Source organism: Canis aureus, chromosome 11, assembly GCF_053574225.1.
Source record: "Canis aureus isolate CA01 chromosome 11, VMU_Caureus_v.1.0, whole genome shotgun sequence".
Classification (NCBI taxonomy): domain Eukaryota; kingdom Metazoa; phylum Chordata; class Mammalia; order Carnivora; family Canidae; genus Canis; species Canis aureus.
This window is the reverse complement of record NC_135621.1, coordinates 52,975,410-52,999,507: the sequence shown is the minus strand read 5'-3', so window position 1 is coordinate 52,999,507 and position 24,098 is coordinate 52,975,410. Positions and strand designations below refer to the sequence as shown.

The 24,098-nt window shown below is 39.3% G+C and overlaps 2 long non-coding RNA genes across 3 annotated transcripts in view; one reads left to right on the top strand and one right to left on the bottom strand.

The window, feature by feature from the left end:
* Positions 1 to 24,098, top strand: part of LOC144324111 (uncharacterized) — a 262,943-nt gene that overhangs the window by 52,091 nt on the left and 186,754 nt on the right. The gene's annotated exons all lie outside the window — the stretch shown is intronic.
* On the bottom strand, positions 601 to 23,261 carry LOC144324110 (uncharacterized). The gene is made up of 3 exons (XR_013389512.1): positions 23,156 to 23,261; positions 21,806 to 21,873; positions 601 to 1,024 (listed from the first exon to the last, which is right to left on the bottom strand). It is a non-coding gene; the product is annotated as an uncharacterized LOC144324110 (long non-coding RNA).

Below are 24,098 nucleotides of genomic sequence, written 5' to 3'. Positions count from 1 at the left end.
GACAGGAAAGGCCTCAATAAGGAGTTTGGAGTAGATGCTAAAAGCAACTCACCAAAGCCACTCACCAATAGTCCACCCCTTTGACCACACAACGTTTACACATACTTTTCTATTCCTACTTTAATTTCTAAACAATAATAGCAAGCCAAACATGGTTTCACTGAACAAAATGGAAAGATCCTTTGTGCAAAGAAAAACTTGCTAGTGAATTGTCTGCATATGAACACTAAATGGTATAGGTAAAGATTAGAAATAGTCTTGCTTCAGTTCATGTCAGGTTTTCAGGATGAATGGATTCGTGTTAGTTCATTTTCCAATAACTAAGTTATGAAATGCTCCTGTTCTTCAAAATATTTAATATTAGAATTTTAGAGAAGTGATTCTGGTTGTGCATCTGTCTGAAGGGAAGATTATAAAGTCTCCTTCCTTGAGATTCCCCCTCTTCTCTCTGTGTAATGTTCATTAGCCAGTTCAGGAACAATCTCTCCTGGATGTCCTGTAACCTAAGAACTAAATTATCTCTAATTATGTGTTTGTTAGGAAAATATGGGTGCCAGCTGTAGTCTTACTCTATGCATCGAGTCATGAGGCCGCAATGGGTATTTATTTATTTATTTATTTATTTATTTATTTATTTTAAAGATTTTATTTATTTATTCATGAGATACACACACACACAGAGGCAGAGACACAGGCAGAGGGAGAAGCAGGCTCCATGCAGGGAGCCTGATGTGGGACTTGATCCCGGGACTCCAAGATCACGCCCTGGGGCCAAAGGCACGGGCTAAACCACTGAGCCACCGAGGGATCCCTTCACAGTGGGTATTTATAATTTCCTTCCTTTGTACCAGCAGTTCAGCTGTTTGGAGTTCATTTTGTCTGTTAATTCTGTTAGTGGTAGGGCTAGACATTTCAGACTGCCAACAAAAAATTTTTAAATGGGTCCTCCCTTATCCTTTGTTATTTTCAAAATGCAAATCTCCAGCCTCTGGCTTTGCAGGGATAGTGTTAATATTATTGATTCCTGTGAAGAGAAAAAAACAAACAGGTCATGTGTTGTATTTTATTGTGTAGATGAGAGCCCTGGGTGAAAATCACAGCTTGACAGCCTGAGCATCTTTAAAAAGTTAGGCAAAATGGATTCAGTTGCCAATGGAAGGAAGATGGACATGTCTTGGACTAAAGACTAGATAATGGTAAGGTTGCTGCTATTTGTCATCCAAATTGTGAAGCTTGACCTTGTGTTCAGGGAAATCACCAGCTTCAATCCAGAGATGGTCAGCAGGGATAATGACAAGCAGAATTAAGGTGGTCCTCAAAAAGCACTTTGGAAAGGGTAATAAAATTTGTTTTGGCGTCTTTCTACCTCTCTCATCAGCCTCAGCCTTCCCTGCTCTCCCTGGCCTGTATTGAATTTATAACCAATCTCTGCTAAAACATTAACTGTTTATAACGTGTCTTCTGTTAAAAGATTGCTATAACCCCTTCAAGACATATTTGCATTTCAACAGAGTATTCCTCAAAATGGAAAACATTTCAGAATTAAAAAGAACTTTACAGATAGAATAGTAGATGATGGGATTAATCTATACCACACCCATTTGATTTTTTTTTTCCCCAGAGAGAACCCAGGAGATGGGAGTGGGGTGGGGGTGGGAGGGGAAGAAAGAAAGAGAATATTTATTTATTTGTTTGTTTGTTTATTCATGAGAGAGAGAGAAAGGCAGAGACACAGGCAGAGGGAGAAGCAGGCTCCATGCACGGAGCCCGATGTGGGACTCGATCCCGGGACTCGATCCTGGGACTCCAGGATCACGCCCTGGGCCAAAGGCAGGCGCTAAACCGCTGAGCCACCCAGGGATCCCCAAGAATCTTAAAAAAAAAAAAAAAAGAGTGATTGATTGATTTGGAGGGAGGGTAGGAAGAGGGGCAGAGGAAAGGGAGAGAGAAACTAAGCAGATTCTGTGCTCCGTTTAGAGCCTGGAGCAGGGCTCAATTTCATGGTCCCGAGATATCAACCTGAGCTGAAACCAAGAGTCAGCCGCCCAACCAACTGTGCCACCAAGTTGCCCAGAGGGAGAGAATCTTAAGCAGGCCCCATGCCAGGCATGAAGCTCGATGTGGGGCTCAATCTCACAACCTTGAGATTATGACCTGAGCTGAAATCAAGAGTCGGAGGCTTAATCAGCTGAGCCACCCAGATGCCCCATACCAACTTGATTTTGACGAGTAGTTTCCACTAGCTTATACAACCATTCCACTGAATTGATCTGTACTATAGATTATAATTAGTGATGGGGAAAGATTATATGCACATCTCCTGACATCTGGCCCACATTCAGACTCTGTTGTCATTGAGCTGAAAGGTGGCTTTATTAATTTATAGTTCTATTATTATCAAGCCCAGAATATGAGGGTAGTAGTTAACTTGGATGTTTAAAACATAGTGCTCTAGTATGTCAGTGGTGGACAGTTGGAATAAAGGCAGGCAAGGCAAGGGGGCCCCTGCCCTAAGAGGAAACCATCCTTAAAAGGATTTTACACCACCCTGGAAGAAGTTCTCTACCCTTTCCCACATGATAGATGACAAAAACCTGATTGGATGACAGGTGCAAGGAGGGTTAATCAGATTCAAACAGCCCTCCAACAAGCTCAGAAAAACTCCTAGACTTAAAACCTCCAGTAAAAACCCTCTCAGGTCTCCTCCCTCTGCAGGAGCTTTGGACTATCACTTTGCTATCGCTCAATAAACCTTGCTTTGCTGTACACCACTCTGCATTTGAAATGGCATGGCCAGGAGCTATGGGTGCTTAGGGGAGAAGAAATCCTGTAACATCAACACAGGTTATATATCTCAGACCATCCAACCATTCTCCAAATTCATATCTGGTCACTAGGAAAATTGGCTCAGGAACGAATGGTAGTGTTCCCTGGTTCCTTTTACCTAGCAATTTAAAAACACTTTTTGGTGCTGTTTTCACATTGGGAGACTCTTCAGCAAGGTTGAGTTGAGAAACCAGTGTATTTTAGGTGTTATCAGGAGAGCAGGAATTCCTGTCCCCTTCAGGGTCCTTCTATCTGGACCAAGATTCAAACTGACATGAGATAGATTAACAGGAGAAAATAAAATTTAGCAGTGTACCTACAGGGAATCCACACAGAGGTGGATATTCTAAAGACAGGCATGCAAAGTGAGGTATGCATGTCATCCTGAACTGAGGAGGAGTAGGGATCTATGACTCAGAGGAAAGGAATGCAATTAACAGGAGGATGAAAAAGAGTAAATGTTTGGTAAACAAATGTTTGCTGGGCCATCCAGAAACAATAGGACTTAGAGAGAACTTGGATCAAATAGGCCTTGCTAGATTCCTCCCTGTATACCACACCTACTTCATATCATAATGTAGTTACTTATGGTGATAACTTTCTTCCTGGAGCAAGTCCTCTATCTAAATTCTTTTTAGGCAGTTGATGGGGAGATAAAGAGCTTTTACTAAAATCTGCTAAGTTTTTATTGCTTTTTAACTCAAAGTAGTCTTCAGGCCAAAGTGGCCCACCTTGGGGAGCTTGCCATTGGCCCCAACAGTGCAAAGTGGACTGCATTAACATTGTGAATTTTCCAGGGAAAAATAGGCAAATATTGAGTAATGTCCTAGACTCCAGGGCCCTGAAAAAGGAATGGTAAAGTATTGGATTACTTTAGATTTGCTTGGGAAGGAGATGGGCAAAACCTTTGGTGCTCCTTGGGAAAACTAAAATACACACAGACGTTGGTCAAATCAAAGGATACCTCACAGACAGAGCAGGGACTGGGCTCAGGTCCCCTCAATCCTGACCCTAACATCCAGCATTACTGGGCTGCCTCCATAAAGAAAAAAGAAAAAGCTCAAACTCTCTGCCTTTTAAGTAGCATACCTTGTAGGAATGCGAAGGAGGATGCTTACTGAAAAGAAGATGCTTACTACACAGACTGGTGAAGACTGGACCAAACCAGTCTGTGCCAAGATGGACCCCAGGGCTTACCTTTCCAGGTTCCCCCCTCATTATAAAATTAAAAATTACACCCAAGGGTGGAGATTTAACATGTTAATTAGACATGTGACACATGAAGAAGCATGAACTTTAAGTATGCAGGTGCTAATAAATTCCTGCCTTTCCAGGCTTAGACTTGCCCTTTTCCACCTAAGTTTCTTTTAAAAACTCTCTCCCACCTCTAGACCTCTACTTGGGGAGTCAGCCTGAGGATGCTTTCCTTTGTGCTGTCTTCCTTGTGCTGAGTATAAGCCCTGATAAAGTCTTGCCCAGAATGCCCACTGGGCCTCTTGTCAATTGCTATTGATTGGAGAGCCCAAGGACCCAGTTGAGTAACACCTCAGCCCTTAGATCAGTATCTACTAATTTGGAATTTGTGATTTTTTTACTTTTCCTTTGTGCTATCCATGATAATAATTATTAAACAATTGAAAGGAGAAGTTTTCAGAAGGAAATAATGAAACTGTTTTAGAGAATGAACTTTCTTCATAGAAACAATTGATATGCTAATTGAAACGAATGCCACTTACCTGTTTAACAGTCCTCCAAGGTCCTTCCCTTGAAATGTTTTATTAGCCTTAAATATTGTTATTCTAAGTGCCCAGAATTAATTATGTCACACTGCTATGGCTGTGTTTATTTTTATTTTATTTTTTTAAAGATTTTATTTATGTATTTATTCATGAGAGACACCGAGAGAGGCAGAGACACAGGAAGAAGAAGAAGCAGGCTCCTTGCAGGAAGCCCGATGTGGGAATCTATCCCGGGTCTCCAGGATCACACCCTGAGCCAAAGGCAAACGCTCAACCAATGAGCCACCCAGGCATCCCTAGGGCTGTGTTTATAATTCATACCTGCCCACTGTCCCCCCCACAACCAGTTCAAAAAGCGAGATTATACTAAGAGCTAAGGAATGGACCATGTGCTACAGAGCCCATACTGCAGAAAACCTTGATCCTTTCCCAGGAAGAAAGGGGCTGGTGGCAAGCACTAAAAAGCTATCAGTAGGAAGGAAGCAAATGACTTGGGTAAAGTATTTAGATAGTCTGTCAAATAACAAACCAGAGGAAATTGTGGGGTGGGTCAGGAAAAAGGTTAGTTGAAAGACCTTCAAAGTAGATGTAAACAGCCTAATAGGAATGAGTATGCTTGTGGGTTTGGGTTGCAGGAGCTAGATGTCCATTGAGTGTGATAAAATGGACAGTTTAAGAATTTTAAAGACCAGGGAAATCCATGCTTTTGAAAGCATTTGGCCATTTTATAATCTTTAAACCTTGCAGAGAAGGTTGTACCTAGAGAAACAGAACACAGGAATGTGGAGCAAGTTTACTCTGAAACTGACCATTAGAATGGAGGCATATTAACATGAGCCTCGTGCAACATGGGATGGGAACGCTGCTTTACTGATGGAGATCCTGTCTATTATCTTGATTTAAAAAAGTATTGACTTGCAATTTTTTAAAAAAGTATTTGCTTTGTTCAACTTGAAAGTATACCTTTCAAAGTATAACCTTTAAATAGAGGTTTCATTAAAAGAGGTAAAGTCTAGAGTCTGAGGGCCCAGGGCCACTTCAGGGGGATCAGGGAGCCTTCCTTGGCTGGGCAGGCAGACGCTCAGGCTGAGGAATTTTAAAAATTAGGGATTACGTTTACAGGATTACGTTATTTAAAATATAAATAGCTCAATATACGAAAATAAAGTTTCAAAATTAAAAAAAAAGAGGTAAAGTCAAAACAAAAACCATTGTAATTGCTGTATCTAGGTGCATGCTTTGCTCGAAGCAAATGTGCAAGTTGGTATTTGGTATCAGGCCCTGTGCCAAAGAGGTGAGGCAGAGGAGAGACTGAGGGAAACCAGGACACTTGATTGTTAAAATGTTTACTCAAGAAATAAATTTAATAAATAAATCAGGGGAAAGAGAGACAGAAAAGGGTTCCTTCTGTTTTTCCTCACTGTCCAGGTCCAGGAGTCACCACTCATTTCTGTTATGGAAACAGCTATTGGTAATACTAGAAATTAACTAAGTTATGTTCATGACATTTAAAACATATTTAAAATGTCTGATTTTCCATTTGGGATGCTTTCTTTTGGCCCTGACATTTTATTAATACCAATTTGTTTGCTTGTTCATAAATGTCTCTCCCTTACTGTACTGGAAAATCCTGAGGGGATAAATTTGTATCCTCACAACCCTCAAGATGCTTTGCTTCCCCCTACCCCCCAATTTTTTTGTAAATCAGCCACAGATATCTCTGAACAGTGCTCTGATGTTGCCAGTCCTGGAGGCATTGTTTTAGCATTAGAAATTGCTGGAAAGTAGCCAATGTCCCAATGAACAAAAATAAGTCAGCATCTGAAATGACCACTTAGACATTATTCTTGATACTCTTGAACTTTTGAACCATTTACAAGGAATGATAATGAAAATGCAAAGGGAACCAAGTTTTCAGGGGAGTGTGCCACAGTGAAGATGGAAAGAAGGCCTTCTTTGTTTATTGCCCCATCACCCTTGCTTATGACATCTGCTAACAGTTGCCAGAAACCTGGAAATCAGCAACCCCATGCTTTTGGAAAGCAGTCTATTAACACCACTGTCTCTAGAACATCAAGGAAATAATTGCATTTCAAAAACAACCCAGGAATAAATACAATCATGTACTCTTTCACTGCTTGAATCATTTTCAACTTGGAAATAGAGATAATGAATGCTCATAGAGGAATTACACCCAGTGTTCTGAAATGGTGTAAATCAGATGAGGCACAAATCTGAAGGGTTTGAATGGGTTTCAGAACCTCCAGCCAATGATCCTGGAGGAAGCCAGGGCCATATGGAAGCCCAAAGACAATTTTATCAGGTAAATAGAATTGGTAGAGGAGTTAATTATAGCAGTAAATATTGCTCAAAGCACTGACTCATAGGAACCAAGCTGGATGGTACTTCATGTCTCTCACCCATCCAGCAAACATGGCTGTGTGACTCTTTCATTAAGAATGATAATAATTTGATTTCCTCCTTCTGTAGCTAGAGTGACTATTGAAACTGCAATATTTGGAGGAGAACTGATAAAGTAAACAAGCCTTTTCAATATTTCCTTTTTAATTTCCCTTGGCTGCAAAACTCCTTGCTCCCAAATACCATCACCTAATTATTTTAGTAAGAGCCTCACAGTTACTTCAAGTTTGATCCCTTCAGCCTTGCTGTTCCTTTGATGCCTTATGAGTCATCTGAGAGCACTATTCTCATGTCACTCCCCCAACAAGAAACTATAGAACCACTGCCTGTTGCAGTGGTTTTCAAAGTATGGTCCCTGAACCAGCAGTATCTATATCACCTGGACCTCCCTAGAAATGCAAATTCGTTGTCTTCATCTTAGACTTACTGAATGAGGAATTCTGAAGATGAAAAAGGTGGGCCCCAGCATTCTGTGGTGTAATAAGCCCTTTAAGTAATTCTGATTTGCACTAAGGGTTGAGAACCAGTGGCCTGTTGGATCAAGTGGAATCTTATTTTCTATCTGTTCCAGTCATCTATTCTGGCTTATTAATTCAGTTCTCCTTCTATTTAGTAAGCACCTATTCTGCATTAGAGATTTACATTTGCTCTCTGCCTAACTTGAAGCCTAACTTCTAAAACTTAGTATTACACAGCAGAGGGGTTCAGAACAGATCTCCCCAAAATGTGCCACTTTGGCAAGTGGACTGTTGTGGGTTGTTTTTTTTTTAATTTTTATTTATTTATTCATGAGAGATACAGAGAGAGGCAAAGACATAGCAGAGGGAGAAGCAGGCTCCTCACAGGGATCCCAATGTGGGACTCGATCCCTGAACTAGGATCTTGCCCTGAGCCAAAGGCAGACACTCAACCACTGAGCCACCTAGGTATCCCTTGGTAGGTGGACTGTTTTGAACTGAAGGCAATCAAGACACTGCAGGCTCAAGAGAAATTTTGCTCCTCTCTTAATTACCTGAAAGAACCTAAATTGGGTGTCTTTTCCAGAATCAGAGCTATTACCAGAAATAAATTTTATCTGATTGACCCATTTGTATGGCAGGACAAATATCTAATTACCAAACATCTGCTATTTTTTTATTGCCTGTGTGTGAATAGCCCTCCTACCCTTTGAAGCCCCAGGCCCCTATCCTGTTCCTTAGGTCATCATGGCATATATACCTCATTTTGCCATTGTTTTTGAACCTCTCGTGCATGTGTCGTTTCCATATATGTGAAATTAAGTTAGTTTTTCTGTTGATCTTCCTCATGTCAATTTAATCCTTAGACCAGCCAGAAGAATCTTTGAAGGCTAGAAGAAAAAGTTTCCTCCCAAGAAGTCTGTTTTTATTTGCAGTATCAAGGAATAAGGTGTTTCATGTATATGAAAGAAAATCCCATATGACCAAGACATATTCTTTTATATGCCAAAATGTTAAAAACTGATAAATATTTTTACATGAAATACTCCTGTATGAATTAACTTTTGCTGGGTAATAAATTATCCCCTCCTCTAGAGGCTTAAAACAACAAACATTTATGATCTTATAGATTCCTGTAAATCAGGAATCTGGGTGGAGCTTAGCTGAATGCCTTGATCTCAAAGTCTCTCATAAGGTTTCATTTAAGGTGTCAGTAGGGCTGTTGACTTCCATGTTCACTCACAGGTTATTGGCAGGACTCAGTTCCTTGTTGGTCTGAGGGTCTCAGTTCCTTACTGGATGTTGGCCAGAGGCCTCCCTCAGTTCCTTACTCCTTGCTACAAGTAGCTCACAACATGACAACAAGCTTCTCTCAGAACAAACAAGGGAGAACAAGAGTGAGCAAGCAAGAAGCCACAGTTCTTCTGTAACCTAATTTTGGATATGATATCCCATCATCTTTGCTGTATTCCATTAATTAGAAGCAAGACACTAGGTCCATCTGGCTCATTCTTAAAGTACCTGGATTCTTCCCTAAGTGTCTATACCAAATCCTGCGCTTCTAAGTTTTTTTACTAGAAAATATGATTTTGAATTCTCTGCCATCAATTCCTTATTTTTTAAAACTCCCAAAGGGACTATATTGTAGCAGGTCTGTGGACTAGCATTTGAGAAACACCAATCTAGAGCTATGGTTCTTTAAACTTTAGTGTCTATAAGAATTACCTAGGAATCTGTTAAAAATGCATATTCCCAGCCTTCCACCCAAGAAAATCTGGTTCAGAAGGACTGGGTGGTGAACTGATGGCTTCTTGAGCACCACTTCACATCTTCACATTTTCCTCCAGCCACTGCCATGGAGACCAGCTCTGTGACTTCCAGTTTCATGCAGGTGTGACATTTATGGCACCGCACACTAGGCCTGGGTATCTGTACCTCTCACTTTCTATCCCAGAGTTTCTCTAAATGCCAGGGTGAGGGATACCCAGAGGAACCACTCATCATTTACCCACACCATTTTACTTGATGTACCCTCATATATTCATCATAGCTGATTTTTCATTTGGACAATGAATTTTTTTTTGAATTTTTATAAACATTTTAGCAGATTTTATACACATACTTAGATTGCTAAAATTCAGATGGTAAGGGACACTCACAATTGTGGAACCCTCTGATAATCCCAGGGACTTCTGCATACTTGTATCCCCTTAGATTTTGTTTTCTTGCTCTTCTCCTCAAACATGATCCCTTAGCTATTATTTTAATCATTGGTTTTATTTGTTTATAAGTCTTCCTAAACCTGGTGTGGAAGGAAGGAAATAGAAAATCACTTCAGATACATGGAGTGCTTGCATATTTATTCAAACCAAGCCCTGGAGTTGATATTACAGGTGGACTTAACTAGAGCAAATAATAAAAGTAGAACCTAATCAAACACATTCCTGAGAGGTAGAGTTTGGAGAAGGGAATTGGAGATCATTGTATGCCAAATAGTTTTTGCTATCTAAGAATATTTGTGTGAAAATTTTCTTTTAGTAATGATTTTCCCTGGTAAATGTTTGTTTCACAGATATTCAGAATCATATTTCTGAATGAAGGTTGGTATATCCCTCTGATAGAGACACCTCGTTCTTTAACCAATATTTCTCTGAACTCTGCTCTTTTATTAACATAATCCTAATTTCATATAGGGTAGCCATGTGCTCCACTGAAAAATTTAGGGGTGGTCCAGTTTCTGCTAATAAGTGAGATTTGCTAGCTGAAGCTTTTGGGAAAACTTTAAAAGGAGGCAAAGTAAGTTGGCAGTTACATTTTATCCTTTGACCTGAAACATTGTATGGTGTTGCAGGAGGGGTTTCCATCTGCCAACTTGTAACTGTGAAACAGCCAGCATGAGGAAGAAAGTCTATGATGGGGGTGCCTGGGTGGCTCAGTTGGTTAAGTGTCTGCCTTTGGCTAGGGGCATGGTCCCTGCATTGAGCCTGCATTGGGCTTTCTGCTCAGTGGAGTCTGCTTCTTCTTCTGCCCCTTCCTTTTGCCCCTCCCCTTGCTCATGCTCTCTCATTTTCTCTCAAATAAATAAAATCTTGAAAAAAGAAAAAAAAAAAAGAAGAAAGAAAGAAAGCCTATGGTGAAGATGGCTGAGAGTGGCCTGGCCTGAAAGCACTATGGTGCCATACTAGCTTTGGAGCAGCTGGATTTGGACTTCCTGATTCATGAGAAAAGTAAACTACTATTTGGTTGTTCTGTTACATGGAGCCAAAACTATTTCCTAATATAATCCCCTAAATCCTTTTGAGATTTTCTGAAGATTCTCTTTCAGATTTCCTACAGTGAAAGTACTTCTTTCTATTTTTAAAGAGTACAAATTTATCTTCAAATATATCTTAAATTATTTCAGTAAGAAAATAATTTATTATAAAAATGACTTCATATTTTATAATTTTCAAGCAGAATCAAACCTTAGAGATCACCTAGTTACTGAATATTCTATCACTACCTGAAAAAAGTGTATTGTTTGTAAGCTTATTTGCTTGTTTATTACATGTCTGCCTTATTGAATAGAGCACCACAAGGAAAAGGACATTGTTGTGTTCTTCACTGTATCATCGTCACATGAAACAATGCCTGCCACACAATATGTATATGATAAATGTTTAATCAGTGAATAAATGTAGTTATTTAAATTCATGTAATGAGGAAATGGAATCTCAGAGAGAACATTGTTTTTCCAGTACCACAAATCTATTCAACCATTTGTGACCTATAAAAATAGTTATTTCATATGGTTCAATCTAAAAAGGGCAGAATGGAGATAAGAACTGAGGTCTTCTAATTGTAGACCCAGGGCTCTTTTCTTTGCAATATACTGATTACTGGTTATGATGCAGGTTGCAAAATTATTCTTTATTCAAAAAATAGCTTGCCATGTATTATTGCTTATACTCTTCTATATTTAAAATAGTCTAATAAAAGCATCATTATACTCAACGTGCCAGGAAAACAGAGGAAAGGAAACTAAAATTACTTGAGAAAGAGTTAAGTACTTAATATGTGTCATTACACTTAATTCTCACAGAAGTCCCATTTCAGAGATGATAAAACTGAGTGTCAGTTAAGCTAAGTTGGTTTGCCTGGAGTTTCCCAGTTACTAGATGTTGAAGTGGATCTGAGGCTGGGCCTGTGCCCTTCCTACCAGACCAAATGCTGTTTTACTGATTATAATCTATAAAGCCCTTGATAAATGTAAAGTATTAAATTACCTCCATCTTCCATTTAATTGACCTCATCAACCTCAGAGACATAGTGATATTTTAATAAAGAACATTTCTATTATTACCTTTAAAATGGATCCACATTTTTAATTGCAGACAGATGCTTTTAGTTAGACAATTCTGAATTAGAACATGAAACACTATAAGGCAGGACATTTGACATTTTTTCCTCTTATTCTTGTTCATGCATCTAATCTACAATTTCTTGACCACATAAAATTTGTACAGTCTATATACTTGGGTTAGTTATCTAGCGGTTTAGAAAAAAAGAGAAGTGTGAATTCAGAAAAACAGCTGCTCCTAAATGGAATGATATCAGACAGTCTCAAAATAAGCTTGGCCCAAGATTGCTTATTCTCCTATGAATTGGTTGGTACTTCTTGAAACTTCCTCACTTTGCAATGATTATATTAAATCACCTCTCTATTTCTGTAAGATTAGGCTATCAGTGGTTTTAAATCTATTTGTAGAAATCATGCCTCTTCTTCAAATGGAATCTTATGTGGAACATTAATATGTAAATCAGGTAAGAAAAAAAAAACTGGTGAGGACTGAAATGAGAGCCTAGAGGCACAGGAGCTGGGCGCCAGTTTGGGCCTGGAGAGGAGGCTGCTGATGCCCTCTGCAGACTCCTCACATCAGACCATCTCTAAGGTCCCTTGCAAGTTGAAAATTCTATGAACCAATGGCTCCATTGGGTATGTGTTGGTTATCTTATTGCCATGAAAACCAGTTGTATTCAACAAGGGGAAAATAACAGTAACTGTCTTTCTCTGGGAACATCTGGTCTGGAAATTAGAACATTTTAGTTCTAATCCCAACTCTGCCACTATTTAGGTCTGTTACCTTGGATGCAATGAAATGCAGGAAAAAATTAAATGAGGATAAAACATTCCCTATCTACTTTATTTTTAAATATATTTTCTTGGGTTGAGAATTCCCTTTGACAAAAATAAAATTAGAACGATTGTAAAGTATTATCTTCAAGAAGATGTATGACAAAAGGTGTGGTTGACTTTTCAAAGTCACAAACAGAGACTACCCCTGTTAGTAATTTTAATAAAATTAAAAGCTTTAAATAGAAGCTTTTCTATTTTCTGTTTCTATTTTCTACTTTCTGTCTGGGTATAGGGGCAGGTATTCATTTTCATTTTTGCATAGTTATAAAATTTTTTCCAGGAGAAAGTGGGAAAATTCCTTTGTTAAAAAAAAAACCCATTTGGAGCTATTAAAAATAAAACTATTATGAGAAAAAAAACCCTAGTTTTTACGGGGTTGATATGTTTTATCAAACTAATACATGATGCTTATTAAAATATATAAACAAAGAATAAATTCCACCATTTGAACCTATCACAAATGACATTTGTTGAAGATTTTTTTTTTTAAGATGTTATTTATTTATTCAGGAGAGACACACAGAGAGAGGTAGAGACATAAGTAGAGGGAGAAACAGGATCCCTGCAGTGAGCCTGATGTGTGGCTTGATCCCAGGATACTGGGATCATGACTGGAGCCAAAGGCAGACACTCAACCACTGAGCCACCCAGGTGCCCCTGTTGAGACATTCAATATGCCCCTTTCAAGACATTCAATATGCAACTAAGATATAGACAAGAAAATAGTAGGTAGGTAGATAAATAAATATTAGGTTGAATGACAAGGAGATCAGCAAACAAAAATGGGAATCATACTCTACATGCTAGTTTAAAACAAAAAATAGTAACTTTATACTTTCATTTAGTGAAGGTAAAGGAAATTGAAGTGAAACTGCACAAATTGCTGAACTTTAGATAAATGTTTCTTCACTATGAAAGTTATTAGTTCCTAATTTTTTAAGATTTATTTTATTTATTTGAGAGAGAGAGAGATATCATGGACTGGGGGAGAGGAGAGGAGGGAAAGAGAGAAACTTAAGCAGACACATCCCAATTGAGCATGGAGCTCGATGCACGGGTTGATCTCAGGACCCTGAAATCATGACCTGAACTAAAATCAAGAGTCAGACACTTCAACTAATCCACCCAGGCACAACCCCCCAACCCCGAGTTCTTTTAAAAAAATTATGAAAATCACTAAGAGGTCAAAATCATTATGTAAAAGATTTTTTTAAAAATTCAACTTTAGGGCAGCCTGGGTGGCTCAGTGGTTTAGCGCTGTCTTCAGCCTAGGGTGTGATCCTGGAGACCCAGGATCGAGTCCCATGTCAGGCTCCCTGCATGGAGCCTGCTTTCTCCCTCTGCCTATATTTGTCCCCCTACCCTTTGTGTCTCATGAATAAATAAATAAAATCTTAAAATAAAATATTCAACTTTAGATTATATCTATAGATCCCGTGTGATGCAAGAGGAGAAAATCAGCACATTTTCTTTAATTTTATTATAATTATTAACAGAGGTAGTTACTGTTTGTGACTTTGAAAAGTCAACAACCACACCTTTTGTCATACATCTTCTTGAAGACAATACTTTACAATCATTCTAATTTTATTTTTGTTAAAGGGAATTTTCAACCCCACAAGAAAATGTCTTCAAAAATAAAGTAGGTAGGGAATGTTTTAACTTCATTTCATTTCACTTCAATCTTCTACCATACTTTTGTTTTTTGTGTTATCATTTGCTTTCTATCTGGTAGCCATTATTCCCATAGTTATTTCTTTATTTCTTTATTTCTTTAAGATTTTATTTATTTATTCATGAGAGACACACACACAGATAGAGGCAGAGACACAGGCAGAGGGAGAAGCAGGCTCCATGTAGGGAGCCTGATGTGGGACTTAATCCCGGGACTCCAGGATCATGCCCTGGGCCAAAGGCAGGTGCTAAACTGCTGAGCCACCCAGGGATCCCCTCCCATAGTTATTTAATCTTATTTTTGTATTTAAGTGAATTAAATTTTCATCATTAATTCTTTTACAGTGTCTTCCATATTCCCTATTTGTATATTATTTTGATTTAACTTTTGTTCGCTGAGTTTCATCATTTAATTTTCTTCCCAAAGTTGAGAAGTCCTGTTTCTTAACTTTATATCTGAAGACAGCTGCCTGGCATAATCATTTAGTGTTAAGTTTGGCTTAATATAAAGAATCTTTCTCCCCCAACATACATACACATGAGAGATTTTAACATGGAAGTTTATTACTTTTTCACATAATAGAAGTCCAGAGCAGGCATGATGTCTACATGAATTCATCAGGGACCCACACTCTTTCCAGCTCACTGTTGTACCATTTCTTAAAGAATGGTCCTGCCCTCATGGTCCAAAAAGGCTGCTTCCGTGTCAGCCATCATATCCATATTTCAGACAGCAAAGTGAAGGAATGAATCAAGAAGAATAGAGCTGGGCAGCCCCAGTGGTGCAGGGGTTTAGTGCTGCCTACAGCCCAGGGTGTCATCCTGGAGACCCTGGATAGAGTCTCACGTCAGGCTCCCTGCATGGAGCCTGTTCTTCCCCTGCCTGTGTCTCTGCCTCATTCTCTCTCTCTCTCTCTCATGAATAAATAAATAAAATCTTAAAAAAAAAAAAAAAAAAAAAAAAAGGATAGAGCCCTACCCTCAAGGAGACTTCATTGAAGTGACACACAACATTTCTGTTTATATTTCATTAGAAAAACATCAGTTACATGGCCATGGGATATATAGCCATTTAGGTGATTGTAATTGTCTGGCTCAAAATCAGGGTTCTTTGTGTTAAGAAGGAAGAAAATAAATGTGGAGAAATAACCAGCAGCTTTTACCTGCTGCACCTGGATGTGTAGTTTGGGGTCACACTTTCATTTTCTCATAACTGTGTAGTCAGGGATCCCTGGGTGGCGCAGCGGTTTAGCGCCTGCCTTTGGCCCAGGGCACGATCCTGGAGACCCAGGATCGAATCCCACGTCGGGCTCCCGGTGCATGGAGCCTGCTTCTCCCTCTGCCTGTGTCTCTGCCTCTCTCTCTCTGTGTGTGTGACTATCATAAATAAATAAAAATTAAAAAAAAAAATAACTGTGTAGTCAGTCATACACTGTATTCAAGCATTTGAATATCACTGCAGAGATTTCTGAAGTCGACCTAATTCTTTCTTCCTTTTAAGTTGCCTGCCTTTTCTCTTCGGATTCTCATATAATTAGTTCTATATACTTGAACATTAGTCTCTACAGGTATATATATCTTGGGTTCATCTTACTATAACATTTTTCCCCAAATATTGATGTATCTTTTTGATCTGCAGATTAAATATTTATTGAGGAAACATGTCTTCCATTATATCTTTAAATATCATTTCATGACAAATACCCACCATTTGCTTCAACGTGGATGGAACTGGAGGGTATTATGCTGAGTGAAGTAAGTCAGTCGGAGAAGGACAAACATTATATGTTCTCATTCATTTGGGGAATATAAATAATAGTGAAAGGGAATATAAGGGAAGGGAGAAGAAATGTGTGGGAAATATCAGAAAGGGAGACAGAACGTAAAGACTGCTAACTCTGGGAAACAAACTAGGGGTGGTGGAAGGGGAGGAGGGCGGGGGGTGGGAGTGAATGGGTGACGGGCACTGGGGGTTATTCTGTATGTTAGTAAATTGAACACCAATAAAAAATTTAAAAAAAAAATAAATAAATATTTCAATCACATCCAAGAGTTGAATCTTCTTTGTATACCTTCTCTGTATCATTTTTATATTTGTGTTCTTTTATTCTCTCTATCCTGTTCCTCATGTTTTGACATGCCTTAATCATACTTTATCCCTACTTTTCATTGTTTCTAATGTAGCATTCACTTCAGAGATGTTTTTATTTTCTCTTTACTTTGTCTACCAATCTGCTTTATCTTCTAATGTATCTTTTTCAACCATAGTAGTGTTCTTTGAGATCTATATTTAGTTATGCTTAATACATTTTGTTCTTATGATAATTTATGTGTTTATTTGATCAGTTACTTTCTATGGGTTTTTTAAGAGATTTATTTATTTGAGAGAGAGTGAGAATGAGTGGGGGAGGGAGGGCAGAAGGTGAGGGAGAGAAGCTTAATGTGGGGTTCTGTCTCACAAACCTGAGATCATGACCTGAGCAGAAATCAAGAATCAGATGCTTAACCACCTGAGCCACCCAGGTGCCCCTGAGTAGTTATTTTTAAATAACATAATAAACCCCTGAAAATCCAACATGAAAACTAGTTCCTTGACAATAATCTATATCTGTTTTCCTCACTGCATCCCAATGCCTTCTGCATCCAAAGTAAGCATCTTGTATCCTATTTTTATCATTCCTTTAATTTCTATTTATATTCTGTTACTGTATCAATACATATTACTTAAAACCATCAACAAAACAAAAGGCTACCTATTGAATGGAAGGAAATGTTTGCAAATGATATCACCGATAAAGGGATAATATACAAAATATATAAAGAATTCACACAGCTCAATATAAAAAAAAACAACAACAAATAATCCTATTAAAAAGGGGGCAGTGGGGGATCCCTGGGTGGCTCAGAGGTTTGGCGCTTGCCTTTAACCCAGGGTGTGATCCTGGAGACCCAGGATTGAGTCCCACGTCGGGCTCCCTGCATGGAGCCTGCTTCTCCCTCTGCCTGTGTCTCTGCCTCTCTCTCTCTGTGTCTCTCATGAATAAATAAATAAATAATTTTTAAAAATAAAAAAGTGGGCAGTGAAACTGAGTAGACATTTCACCAAAAAGACATCCAGATGGCCAACAGACACATGAAAAGATGCTCAACATCACTCGTCATCAGGAAACTGCAAATCCAAACCACAGTGAGATATCTCACACCTGTCAAAATGGCCAGGAAGAAAAAGATAAGAAATAACAAGTGTCAGTGAAGATATGGAGGAAAAAGGAACCCTGTGCACTGTTGGTGGGAATGCAAACAGATAAACAGTATGGAAAAATAAAAAATAGAAACTACCATTCAATCCAGCAATTCCACTTATGGGTAATTCCACTTCTGGGTATTCATATAAAGGGAACAAAAACACTAATTTGAAAAGACATATGAACCTGTATGTTCAATGTAGCATTATTTACAATAGTCAACATGTAGAAGCAACCTAAGTGTTTATCCATAGATGAGTGGATAAAGATGTGGTGTATACACACACACACACACAATGGAATATTACTTAGCCATAAGTAAAAATGAAATCTTGCCATTTGCAACAACCTTGCCATTTGCAAGGTCCTCAGGATGGACCTAGGGGATATTAGGCTAAGTGAAATAAGTTGGACAGAGAAGGACAAATACTGTACGATTTCATTTATATGTGGTATCTAAAAAAACAAAACAGAAACAGACTCTTAGATACAGAGAACAATCTGGTGGTTGCCAGAGGGGGAAGAATGGACGAAATAGGAAGAGGATATTAAAAGGTGCGAATTTCCAGTCCTAAAATAAGTAAGACAAGTGGATGCAATGCACAGCATAGGGAATATAGTTAATAATATTGTAACAACTTTGTATGGTGACAGATGGTAGCTAGATTTATTGTGGTGATCACTTTGTAATATATATAAATGTTGAATCACTGTGTTGTACACCTGAAACAATAATATTTTCTGTTGACTAGATTTTTTTTTCTTTTTTTTTTTATGATAGTCAGAGAGAGAGGCAGAGACACAGGCAGAGGGAGAAGCAGGCTCCATGCACCAGGAGCCCAACGTGGGATTCGACCCAGGGTCTCCCAGATCGCACCCTGGGCCAAAGGCAGGCGCCAAACTGCTGTGCCACCCAGGGATCCCTGTTGACTAGATTTCAATTGAAAAACAAAAACAAGGCAGCCCCGGTGGCTCAGTGGTTTAGCGCCACCTTCGGTCCAGGGCATGATCCTGGAGACCCGGGGTCGAGTCCCATGTTGGGCTCCCTGCATGGAGCCTGCTTCTCCCTCTGCCTGTGTCTCTGCCTCTCTCTGTGTCCCTCATGAATAAATAAATAAAAATCTTTAAAACAAAAACAAGACCAGCACACATACCAAATATGTGTTTTTTAAAAGGATTATATATGTGATTATATGTATGATTACACATGTAATTACATTTATTCTTTATGTTGATTGTTTTTTACTTTATTTTATTTTAAGATTTTATTTATTTATTCATGAGAGACACAGAGAGAGAGAGGCAGGCTCCATGCAGGGAGCCCAATGTGGGACTCGATCCCAGGACTCCAGGATCATGCCCTGGGCCAAAGGCAGATGCTCAACCACTGAGCCACCCAGGCATCCCTGTTTTTTACTTTATTAATGATATTATGCTGAATGTAAGAGATTAACTTTTTAATTTATATTATATTGCTATTTTTTATCTATATAATAGTGTGTTCATCTGTTTTGGCTACCATATAATATTCCACGGCATGACTATATTACAATTTATCTGCTTTCCTGTTTATGGACATTTTAATTATTTCTAGGTTATTGTTTTATGAACAATATTCCTTTTTTTAAAGATTTTATTTATATATTCATGACAGAGAGGCAGAGACACAGGCAAAGAGAGAAGCAGGCTCCACACAGGGAGCCCGATGTGGGACTTGATCCTGGGTCCCCAGGATCATATCCCGGGCCGAAGCCGGCACCAAACCACTGGGCCATCGGGGCTGCCCTGTGAACAATATTCCAATAAACATTCTTCCACTTGTATTTTGTTATATGGGTCCATGAGTTTTTTGAGATTAATGTGTAGGAGTGAAATTGAGTTATAGAGTATGTACAAAATAGAATTCATTATGTTACCCTCTAAAGCAGACTCCTCTCTACCTCCCTATTTCTGTTTAGTAACATCCCAATCACCAGCAATTTTGACTCCCCAGGCCTCCTTTGTTCTCTGTATCTAGTTAGTTGCCACACCTAGAAAACTCTTGTCTGCTCATGATATTTCCCATCTCTCCTATTCAGATCTCTTTACTTCTCCCCTTTACTCCCTATTCCTAAACGTCATGGTCAGTCAATTCCAATCATATCACTTCCCTATTCACCATCCTTCAGTGGGTCCCTATTGTCTATATAATTAAGTGGACCCATAATTCAGCAAAGTCCACAATAAGACTACAGTCTGCCTTTTCAGATTTAATGTTGCTCTCTTTTGGTAACAGAGAATGTTAGAGTTGCAAGGGACCTTAGAGATGATCTGGTCCAACCCACTTACCTATAGATGAGGAAACAGAGGCCCAGAGAGGAAAAAGGATTTTTATTAAGGTCACATACGTGCTCCAATTGAACAATCTTATGGCTATTGTAGGCACTCCAGGAAGAAGACAAAGAGAGCCTTGTGATCTTCTATCTTGAGTTAAGAACAATGGAGTGCAATAGTTGTAGATAGGGAGAAAGCATGATTATACCATGTCAAGAAAAATATTGAGGCTCTTGGGCTGGTAGAATAGAACCAGAAGGAATAGACCCTTGTGTTACTATGTTGACCACAACAATTGTCGCACTATGTTAAAATACAATTATTGTTTGAGACTGAAAAGGTGAAGCTGTGCTCTTGAAGGTAGTCCATCAATAGTGTCTCCACTCTATTCCCAAGTAAGGACAGCAAAAATTTTTAGGCATAAGTACTTGGGTTCTTGCTTCCTATTCCTCAAATGTCTAAAGCTGAAGAGTGACATTTCACAGCCCACTTACTCACTCATTGATTATTTGTCCTATATCCTCTCTTTGCCGAGGGTAATAATAGTACCTACCTCATAAAGTTAATGTGAGGACTGAATGAGATAATCTAGGGAAAGCAGTTAGCAAATGGAAAGCACTCAGCAAATACTATTTATTATTTCACAAGCAAGACTGACAGATGTGGGTAGGAGGCTGTTTGCGAGAGAAAAAGAGAGAATGAGATTTCAAGTTCAATCCTACTACTCAAACCTCCTATCCAGGGTCCCTCCATCTCCTCTTTGTGATTTCCTTTTTTTTTTTTTTTTTAAATATTTTTTTCTTTATTTATTTATGATAGTCACACACACAGAGAGAGAGAGGCAGAGACATAGGCAGAGGGAGAAGCAGGCTCCATGCACCGGGAGCCCGACGTGGGATTCGATCCCGGGTCTCCAGGATCACGCCCTGGGCCAAAGGCAGGCGCCAAACCGCTGCGCCACCCAGGGATCCCCTCTTTGTGATTTCCTTTCTGAAACATATGCTTGTCAGGCCCAATTCCTACTGATGCCTTGTGGAATAGAACAGGTCTTGAGCACTTTGGGATTGAGCTAATGTTAGAATGATTCAAAATTTAGAATGAATATAAATAAATATACATAAAATCTATGTCTTTTAAATAAATATCTATATGTATCTATGTCTTTTAATTTTTTGTTTTTGTTTTTGTTTTCCTTTTGGCCTCTCTTAGTAATTAATGAAGCCTGTGCATTTCATGCTAGGGTGACCCAAGAGAAGATCCTTTTTGTTTATTCACCTTGAGTCAGAGTGCTTAAAAGGCAGCAGCAGAGCATGCTAATGGAAGAGAACTCCCTTTACTTTGAAGATAAAGGTGAAAGTCATGGAGAGAGCCATCCTACTACTCCTTGGAGCTTTGCTGTCTCTCTTGGAGAGCATCCTTCCAGTGCAAAAACCTAGATAGAATTCCAGACACGTTCTAACCAGAAAGAAAAGGTTGGCCTTTGGAACTGGAATGATTCATGATAAAAAGCAAGTAGGGAAGGTTACAGAGAAAGATGAAAGCAAGGGTTGTCATCTTTTAACTGTCAATCAGTTAAAATTAGTAAATATTTATTGTGAGTCCACTGTGTGCTAATCTAATGGTAGATATGATCCTTGCCCTCAAAGTCAAACATCCAGTGTGAAAAGGTAAATATGCACATGAGTGGAATGGAAAAACAAGTTAAAAAAACAAGGCTTGTTGTAAAACAACATGCCAAATGAAGGGAACAGAGAGTGAATATAAGTATAATGAGAGAGAGCTCCCTGAGCTAAGGGCACTTCCATTATGAAGAAGGAAGGATTTTAGCTAGTTATTTTTTAAAAATGTAAACATTGGGTAGTAGAAAGGAAGAAGAAAGGGCCAGAGTGGACATGAGGTATCAGGAGTATGTAGGTATTTAAAAGGGGTAGTGAGAAGATCTTTCTGACTTACATCATGAGTTCCTTTAGGTGACTTGCCTGGATGGAGGACTTTGCCAGGGTGAGGAGCTCGTCTACATCCTGCACAACATGAGATACTCTTTAAAGTGTTTAAGAAAGGAAAAAAAAAAAAAAAAGTGTTTAAGATGGGGCGTCTGGGTGGCTTATTCAGTTAAGCATCTGCCTTTGGCTCAGGTCGTGATCCCAGGGTTCTGGGACCGAGCTGAGACCCATGTCAGGCTCCCTGCTCAGTGGGGAGCCTGCTTCTCGCTCTCCTGCTGCTGCTCCCCCTGTTTGTACACACACTCTCTCTCTGCCAAATAAATTTTTAAAAATCTTAAAAAAAAAAAAACCAAATAATAAAATCTCTGAGGCAGAGAAATAATGAGTAACTTTTGAGGATGACTAGACAGTAGGAAGACGGGTTAAGACACTTCTGTAGAAAAGCCTCAACATTTCACCGGTGCAGAGAGAAGTCTCTCTTTGGGAGACTTTTAAATGTGTCAAGTGTTTAGGAAATTCAGATTTTTTTTTTTATGCTAACTACTGACTTATGTCAAGGAGAAAGGAGAGAAAAGAGCAGGCAAAATTTTATCTAATGCAGAAGACTTATTTTGCTAGCATTTGCTTACATTGCTGACATTTTGGGGCCAACTGTGGCTGAGGCCAATTTCCTGGAGAAAAAGGTACACAGTTCTCAGTCTACAGATTGAATGTGGGAAAATAGACAACCTTCAATATTGGAAACAACTAACGTCCTCAAAGGACTTCGTGATATTTCTTCCTCTTTTAAAATAAGTTTCATTTAAAAACAAAAAATCCCACTTGGCTAAAATCTCTCTTTATACTAATATGACCAGGACATTTCATATATAGAGAACTGGTTCCGTCTTTTTAGCTAGCAGTTTCTGTAGGCCAACTTGTGTCAGGATTTTTTTTTTTTTTTTTTTTAATTAAGCACTTCATAGACCGTAGGCTCAGCTGATCGGGACACAGGCTGTTCACTCTCAGGGATCATAGTGTTTCCAAAATTGCTAACAGTGAGGGCGTATGCTAAGAATGCTGTTACACCAGACAGACCTAAAGGGCCAAGTATCTGCTCTTGGTCATGAGAGTCAGGTGACAGATGGATGTAGAACAAGTTCCTGGAAATAGGGGTGCTGAATTGAAAGCAAGATGGCTCCATTGAGCAGGATTTGGGATCGAAGTGGAGGTCACTGAAAAGAGAAGCACAGAGAGCAGTACTCAGGTCTATTAGGACCTTGGTCCAGTGGTCTTTCCACCAAGTTTCATATACACCTATTATGATGTTTAGAGCCTTCTGTCACTCTTGCCCCCTCCATGGCCGCCTGTGATTGCTTACCTGAGTAAGAAGCTTTGAGCTCACTCCCATACCAAACCCGCCTTGGCAAAGAGTGGTGTGGGGCAGATGTTGCTTCAGGAACAGACCTAAGTCACTGGACTCTGATTGTTTGATGTGGCATATCCTTGATTTGTTCTAACCTCTGCCTGCTGTTATCCATTAACCTACTTGTTCTCCTATTTTTCTGACATCTGATAGCTAAAGTCCTATTCTTATACCAGCTCAAAACTAGCCAAACCTTTGCTCCTTTGGTGTCCATCATCCTGAATTAACCTGCATTAATATGATTATTTACTTTTCATGTGGTTGCAGGTGGTTGTGTTAACAGACCAAGTACTTCCAGACAGAGCTCCCATCTAACTTGTTATATCAATTTCAACCAGCAACCAAGTTATGAGGCCTCCTGGGACTTGATTCCCTTTGGGATAATAGTGCAGGCCTGGAGAGTTGAGATGTGGGAATCAGATCAGACCAGCAGAGGGAAAGTGTCAGTGGAGAACAGATGCAGCTACAGATACTAAGAGCAAGTTCAGCCTAGAAAGTGTGTCCTGAGAGATGGGAAGTACTTCACGATTGGTGGGAACAGGAGGCATTCAGAAACTTAGATCGGTGGGCAGGCAGCTCAGGGAAGTCTGGAGCTGGTTAGCAGAGGCCCAGAGTTCAGGGGTGTGTGTTGGTGATGGCAGTCATTGCTTTGAAAGGGAGGGCAGAGCTTTGGTTCTGGAAGAACACGTGGTCTGAACTTGTTCTCTACTGTTTCCCAACCAGAGGATCAGTTATTGGCTCCCTTTCAAAAGCTTCAGTTCTGTCACTTTAGGGGACATCTTCCTTCTCTCAGCCTATTCATCTATCATCTCTGCCCTCTGCTACAACTTTTTTCCCGTTTACTCCTTGAACTGACCATTGAATTTTTCTCTTGTCCCAGATGTCTAAATCAAGAGTA